Source organism: Bubalus bubalis, chromosome 6 (assembly GCF_019923935.1).
Source record: "Bubalus bubalis isolate 160015118507 breed Murrah chromosome 6, NDDB_SH_1, whole genome shotgun sequence".
Taxonomy (NCBI): Eukaryota; Metazoa; Chordata; class Mammalia; order Artiodactyla; family Bovidae; genus Bubalus; species Bubalus bubalis.
This window is the reverse complement of record NC_059162.1, coordinates 41,099,917-41,108,201: the sequence shown is the minus strand read 5'-3', so window position 1 is coordinate 41,108,201 and position 8,285 is coordinate 41,099,917. Positions and strand designations below refer to the sequence as shown.

At 37.9% G+C, this 8,285-nt stretch overlaps 1 pseudogene; it reads right to left on the bottom strand.

The window, feature by feature from the left end:
- Positions 1-4,245: 4,245 nt before the first annotated feature.
- Positions 4,246-4,956, bottom strand: LOC102390913 (annotated as a pseudogene).
- Between the last annotated feature and the right edge of the window lie 3,329 nt (positions 4,957-8,285).

Here is an 8,285-nt window from a genome sequence, read left to right as displayed (position 1 = left end):
ACTATAAAGAAAGCTGAGCACAGAAGAATTGATGCTTTTGAACTGTGGTGTTGGAGAAGACTCTTGAGAGTCCCTTGGACTGCAAGGAGAGCCAACCAGTCCATCCTAATGGAAATCAGTCCTGGGTGTTCATTGGAAGGACTTATGTTGAAGCTGAAGCTCCATATTTTGGCCACCTGATGCGAAGAACTGACTCATTGGAAAAGACCCTGATGTTGGGAAAGATTGAGGGCAGGAGGAAAAGGGGACGACAGAGGATGAGATGGCTGGCTGGCATCACTGACTCAATGGACATGAGTTTGGGTAAACTCAGGGAGTTGGTGATGGACAGGGAGGCTTGGTGTGCTTCTGTTCATGGGGTCGCAAAGAGTTGGACATGACTGAGCAACTGAACTGAACTGATCTGAGATCATTAATAACCTTGACAAGAACTGTTTGGAATGATAGGAAGAAAAAATATTGGTGATTTATTTTGGAATGAAAAGATTAGAGGAAAAGGAGAAAACAAAAATAGATAACTCAAAATATTTAACTTACTAGAAGTCAAAAATTAGGAGAGGAGTTCAAGGGAAGGTGGTTTAGAGAGAGGTGCATAGTTTTTTTTGTGGGGGTTTAGGGGGATATTGCTCTGTTTTTTAAATAATTTTATGACCGTCAACCTCAAAGGAACCTTAATACATTTGTACAGATACAAGTTAGTAGGCAGATGTGGGAACATACAGCAGTTTTCTGATGATCACTTCCATTTCCTTAGTGAAACAAAAAAAAAAAAAAAAAAGGAAGATTGAAAAAGTGCTTGAAAGAGAGAAAAGAAAAGATGAAGTGCTTGCTGAGGAAAGGAGATTGACTGGATTAGACATATGTAGTAGAATTTAGGCAGTATCAAGGTTCCTTTGTGAAGGATAGTCATAAAGTTAAAGTGAGACCAGTCAACATGTGTTTCTCTCCTGTCACAGTTCACTGCCTTGTTTGTATGTGAGGAGGAGAACAAAAAGCTGGACTTCCGCAGTGCTGACCTCCATCTCTGTGGAAGAGGGAGATTAAAGGAATTAAAAATATATGCATTGGAATTATTTTAATGAAAAGCCATGGAATCAGAGCTTGATAATCAGGAAGGTGTGGTTATAATGGGAATGGAAAATGGGGAAATATAAGATCAATGGATTGTAGGTCCAGGTGGACAGAAAGATGCTTTACAGCTGAAGTACTCTGAGGGAGTGGGTTGGAAAATCAAATGTGATTTTTGGGGAAAGGAGTGCTTCATATTGAAATAACAAAAGGTTTATAGTTTGGTGGTGGCTTCCCTGGTGGCTCAGATGGTAAAGCGTCTGCCTGCAATGTGGGAGACCTGGGTTCGATCCCTGGGTTAGGAAGATCACTTGGAGAAGGAAATGGCAACCCATTCCAGCACTCTTGCCTGGAAAATTCCATAGACAGAGGAGTCTGGTAAGCTACAGTCCATGGGGTCCCAAAGAGTCAGACACAACTGACTTCACTTTCACTTTCTTATAGTTTGGTAAGTATGAGATTTAAGCAATAGCTTCAGGAGTAGATAGCTGGGGTAGTTGGACATATTGAGAGAATCCTAGGTATTGAAAAGATTATCTGCATGGTAAGTATAAATAATAATTAAACATGCTTACGTCTCCCTGTTAAAAATAAGAGAAGACAAGTCTTCCCTCTCCCTATATTAGAGTAGTTGTAAAACTTTTAAGTTCTTTCTCTGTCTCTTTGTTTTTTGTTTGTTTGTTTGTTTGTTTGTTTTTTTGCTTTGAATTCTTTTTTGGACTGTATATAAATCTTTTTAGAAACTGGACAAGCCTCTTCTCAGTTGTATGACTCAGGGATGCCTTTATCAAAGACCTAAACATCTGTGGGAGGGTAGAAGCCTAACTTTAATGGATGTCTTGCTCCATGTGGTAAAGTATATCCTGTCATAAAGAGACAATAACTTTGTTTTTCCTCCTGATAAAGTCAGTTAACACCAATAGTAATTACCAAATGAATTTGGGATAAATTGTATTTGAAAATAGTGCTGCTCAGTTTCATTATTGGAGGACAAGTTATTGGCTATCTTGAAAACAAGTAAATAATGGGCTTTACCTGTTTGGCTATTTAAAGAATGAGATGTCTTTCTGTCATTGCAATCTCTTAGCAGATTGCCAGTAATATGCATCACATTCTGGTTTAATACTTATTCAGTAGTAAAACTTTTTATTTCTACTACTCTTGTACCCCATAGTTCCTGGTGGCTCAGACGGTAAAGAATCTGCCTGTAATGCAGGAGACCCAGATTCGATCCCTAAGTCAGGAAGATCCCCTGGAGAAGGAAATAGCAATCCACCCCAGTGTTCTGGAAGAGCCTGGCAGGCTACAGTCCATGGGTTCACAAAGATTCGGACACGACTAAGCAACAAACACTTTTGTTGTATTTCCTCAACAACTTGGTTATTAAAATCATGGAGAATCATGACAATAAACCATGATTCAAAATCCTTCAGGAGTAAAGCATGGCCTAGACATCTCTAGATGGGTACAAGAGAAAGAAAAAGACAGAGTACATACAAATGCGAGACCTGGGCTTCAAAATTATATTGCACAGGTATACATCACAGCTAAAATGTGATAAGAAGGTGGTATTTTCTATATGGTCATTGTATCAAATATTTAGAATTAACTACCTGTAAGCTTGACTGTGTGGCTTGGTATGGTTAAAAATGTAGAGATGCACATTATGAAATAATGAGTCAGAAAGGTTTCCTTACATGAAGAACTAAACATCAATAAAACAACAATTCAAGAAATGTCACAAGCCAGTACATGTGTTATTGTAATTGTGCAGACAATTTGTGCTATAATTTCAAAAAACCAAAGAGGTCACAAATTTAATGAATTGGAAAGATTTTTGTAATTAATATGTATGGAGCATTCTCTTTATCAAATCAAAAAGATCATGACTAAACTAGCTTTCAAATAGCACCCAGAAAGGGACATATACCCCATGGGGGCTCAGTAAGTACTAATTATCATAATATCAAAGAGTGAGAGGCACCTCATCTAATTCAGCCCTAAGGCATCATCAGGCTTAAGCCATCCTGGATAGATGAGAGGGTGTCTGAGTTTGAAACCCTTCCTTGAAAAACATATTTAAAATAATTTCTGCTTAAAACCTTTTCTTGTTTTAAAACCTATCCAATTTTCTTGGTAATTACTACAACTTAGCAAATGTGCTACCCATAATTGCTAAATTGCTTCAGTCATGTCCAACTCTTTGCAACCCTATGGATCATAGCCTACTAGCCTCCTTTATCCATGATATTCTCTAGGCATGAATACTGAAGTGGGTTGCCATACCCTTCTCCAGGGAATCTTCACAACCCAGGGATTGTGCATCTCTTCCATCTCCTGCACTGACAGGCAGGTTCTTTATCACTAGCACCACCCCAGAAGCCCAAATATTTCTACATTTGTAGACAGTTCAATCATAAATGTTAGACACCCTAATTATTTGCAGTTCTCTTTAATGAATTCTTTTTCTCATGTAATAGATGTCAGAATCAGATATGGATATAGAACTTAAAGTCCTGGCATTCATTCATTTATGCATTTATTCCTTTATTTATTTAATATGTATTTTTGAATATTATATTTATTCAGTTCAGTACGGTCACTCAGTCATGTCCAACTCTTTGGGATCCCATGGACTGCAGCACGCCAGACTTCCCTGTCCATCACTAACTCCCTGAGCTTGCTCAAATTCATGTCCATTGAATCGTGATGCCATCCAACCATCTCATCCTCTGTCGCCCCCTTGTCCTCCTGCCTTCAATCTTTCCCAGCATCAACGTCTTTTCCAGTGAGTCAGTTCTTCACATCAGATGGCCAAAGTATTGGAGCTTCAGCTTCAGCATCAGTCCTATCAATGAATATTCAAGACTGATTTCCTTTAGGATTGACTGGTCTTATCTCCTTGCAGTCCAAGGGACTCTCAAGAGTCTTCTCCAACACCACAGTTCAAAACCACACCGCATTATATTTATCACCATATTAAAAAGCTCAAACTTTGAAAATGAACATAGCACATTTCTTATCTCACAGTTACAGTGGGTCAGGTATCTGAGAATAGTTTAGCTGGATGGTTCTTTTTGTTTGTTTGTTTCCACTGTTTAATAAGACACATTTTAATTAAAAAAAAAACAAATGACTGACATTTTATACATTGCATTTTTTTCAGAAAATCGAAAGCAAAGGATCGTTCATATTTCCTAAAAGTTCATCACTGCAGATTGGAAACAGAACTATTGAGAAAACAGCTGAACTTGCACATGAAGCCTACTTCCCCCTTAATTGCAGAATTTAAGTTTTCTCACATGTCAATACAGAGTCGAAAGCAGTTGGTAAAACTTTGCAGATTACTTGTGCTTGTTCCAGGCTGTTGCGCTGGTAAACCCACAGACTGTATTCTTGGTTGCTTGCATATGTGGTTTTCAGAGCCAGAAAGCTCTTTTCCTGCCTCAAGACCGTCCTGGAAACACACCATCCGGATGATTAAATGCAGAGCGAGCCGATGCGGAACACCATACTGATCTGATGTGGATACCTTTATACCGTACTTGGAAACTCCCATAATAAATTCTTCCTCCAGAGAAACAAAGGACAACTTTCCATCTTGCTGGGCAATAACTATATAATTTATCAGGTCCAGTGGTCCTTCAAACATTTCCCCTCCGAAAGTTTCAGTTTCTCAATGGTACCAACATACTTCATTCGAAGTTCTGCACAGGTGTCTGAATTGTTGCTTTGTCCTGTGTTCTTGGTGGAATCGGTGTCGAGGCTTGCCACGGTGCTGGACCGTGACAGCCGCCCAAGGTTGGAGTCTACCAACTTGTTCTTGGTACTGATTTCACTGCTCTGGGAACTGCTACTGCTGTAGTGCTTTTTGCCTTTACGAAACATCTTCCACCATAGCTTGATCCACAGGGGCTCCCTGCAGAATTGAATGCTATTCTACCGTCTTCAAAGGTTCTACAGACAGTGTGTACACAGGTAGCATCCTTTCACTCCGACACTGTCAATTCTTGACAGAAAAGCAAGGTACCTGGGAAATCCCATGGACAGAGGAGGCTGGGGCGCTAACAGTCCATGGGATCGCAACAGAGTCAGACGCTACCGAATGACTCCCCGCCGTCTGCGCTCATGGCAGCCGCTTTGGTTCTAGCTGGATGGTTCTTACTTATGGTCTCTCAAGAGATGTTAATCAAGATATTAGCTAGTACTGAAGTCAATTCAAGACTTAACTGAGATAGGTTCTGCTTCTGAGCTCACTCACTAGTCTGTTGGTTGGTAAGTCTCAAAATGTCCCTGCTGCTGCTGCTGCTAAGTCGCTTCAGTCGTGTCTGACTCTGTGTGACTGCATAGACGGCAGCCCATCAGGCTCCACTGTCCCTGGGATTCTCCAGGCAAGAACACTGGAGTGGGGTGCCATTGCCTTCTCCCAAAATGTCCCTACTCTAAGTTTATTCTTGTGTCTCTGTTGGGCTGCCTCAGAATATACAGCTGATTTCTTCCAGAAGCTTGTGATTGGAGAGAAAATGAGAAACCATCCAAATGCCACAATCTCTTTTATAATCTAGTATTATAAATGATGGAATTCCCAGATGGCTCAGTGGTAAAGAATCTGCCTGCCAATGCAAGAAACTTGGGTTTGATCCCTGGGTTGGGACGATCCCCTGGAGGAGGAAATGGCAACCCACTCCAGTATTCTCGTATGGGAAATCCCATGGACAGAGGAGCCTGGCAAGGTACAGTCCATAGTGTTGCAAAAAATTGGACATGACTTAGCCACTAAGTACACACACATTAGAAATGATGGCCTATTGCTTCTTTCATGTTCTGTATTTTTTTTTTAAGAATCATGAAGTCAAGCTGACACTTAAGAAGGGGAAACTCATTAGGAGACAGCAATATCACAAATACTGTTCTGTGATTTTTCTAATCAAGTGATTATAAATTGGTAAATTATCTAACAAAGATGGGCAAGTACAGACTACATGAGGAATGAGCAATCATTAGAAGGCATATTGGGAAGAATTGTTAGTGAAATATCACATCAAAAAGCATACTGAAAGATAAAATTTGGAAAACTGAAAAGTGTCTTTTGCATTGATCTTCATCAGTTGCACATTTCCCAGGAGAAGACCCAAGTAAAATATTGATAGGTACTTAGAGCTTTAGTAATTTTCAAGGCTTTAAGGAAAACCAATAAATAATATATAAAGGTTTCCTTTTATCTTGTCAAATACAGCCACAAATCAGACATGGATTCATGCTGAAGATTGAGACTTTGTATTCAGCTACTGCTAAGCTGCTTCAGTCGTGTCCGACTCTGTGCAACCCCATAGACGGCAGTCCACCAGGCTCCCCCGTCCCTGGGATTCTCCAGGCAAGAACACTGGAGTGGGTTGCCATTTCCTTCTCCAATGCATGTAAGTGAAAAGTGAAAGTGAAGTCACTCAGTCGTGTCTGACTCTTCGCGACCCCATGGACTGCAGCTTACCAGGCTCCTCCATCCATGGGATTTTCCAGGCAAGAGTCCTCTAGGCCTCCTTAGTTTTGTAGAACTCACTCAGGACTGTGAATTTGGTACTAGGTGACTAGATAGTGGGAATTTCAGTAGAGTAGGAAAAAAAAAAAAAAACTGTAAAAAAAATTCTGATGTCCAATCAACATATAATTGGTTAATTAGTGTGCATTAGAATTTGAAGTATACTTATGTAGACATTAAAAATAATATTTAATCATTTTATTATTTCCATCCAGTTTTAGGAAAATTAGGTAATAAGAAAGTTAATTTGTTTTACTTAATTTATTTCTTTTTACTTTTTTATAGCTATTTAAAATATCCTTTCTGTGTTAAAACTCATAAACAATTAAATAGAATTGAGTATGTTGAAAATTTATTGAAAAAACAAGAAATTAATTATTCCACTAATTATTATGATTACCCTTATTGATAGATTATCTCTCTATTAAAAAAAAGAAAAACTTAGAAACTGTTTCTAAAAAAAAAAGTAATCTAGCCTTCAGAATATTGTAGAAAGGGAACTGAATGTTTTTAGTTGTCTTTCTACTCAATTGTGTGCCAGACAATTATATTTATTTTTTCAAAGAGAATTGAATTGCAATCCAGTCATAACTTACTCTGTATCCAATTATTTATTTAAAAAGAAAAAAAATTTGTTTTGAATAAATACACCAGTGGATTTAGATAAATTCGCAGGACAAAAATCTATGAAGCTCTGTGTTGTTGTCAAATCGAAGGATTTTTCAGGTGTTTAGGTTGTAAATAAAATAAACAGAGAAACAGGGCAGTAGATAGAGCTATACTTTGTCATAGACAATGTATGCACAAATCAGTTCAAAACTAGATCTGATCTTAGCATTGTGATTAAAACATGTATTTAGTTTATTTAAACCTTCTGAGCTCTAAGTGTTGATATTGGGAATAAATAATAGTACATAATCCAAAGAATGGCTGCAAATATCAAACGCAATACTATATAGATTATTCTATTATTTTAATTGATTTTTCATTGAAGTATAGTTAATTTGCAGTATTGTATTAGTTTCTGGTATACAGCAAAGTGACTCAGTTATACACAAACATGCATTCTTTTTTGTATCCTTTCCATTATGGTTTACCCCAGGTTATTGAAAATAGTTCCCTGTGCTGTCTAGGAGGACCTTGTTGCTTATCCTGCAAGGCTTATTACAAATCATTGGCCTACCATGTGGTTGATGATAAAACATGAGCTTTTCTGTTTGTTGTTATTATTAGCGGTTGAAACAATTAGTAAACAGTTAGCTTTGCCTATTTTTAATTCTACATTCTCAGATTCAGCCACTACAGATTGGGTACAACGCTTGTGATCTACAGTTGGTTAAATCTGCAGATACATAATCCACAGATATGAATAATTAGCTATGGGACTTAAACATCCCCAGATTTGGGTATCCACAGCAAGTCTTAGAGCCAGTTTACCAATACTGAGAGACAACAGTAATTTTACAAGTAGTGATAAACATTGCTTAGAAAATTTTATGGAGATTGATCCTGTATCAAACAATAAAGACCTTGCTATCAATTTATTAAATAAAAGACAGAAAATGAATGGTATTAAATCCACAATCTGTATAAAAAATGAATATTGTTAAACTGGAACTTATTAGAATTAAATATTTTGCTTTATAAAACATCTTATTGAAAGAATTAAGAAAAAAGCTAG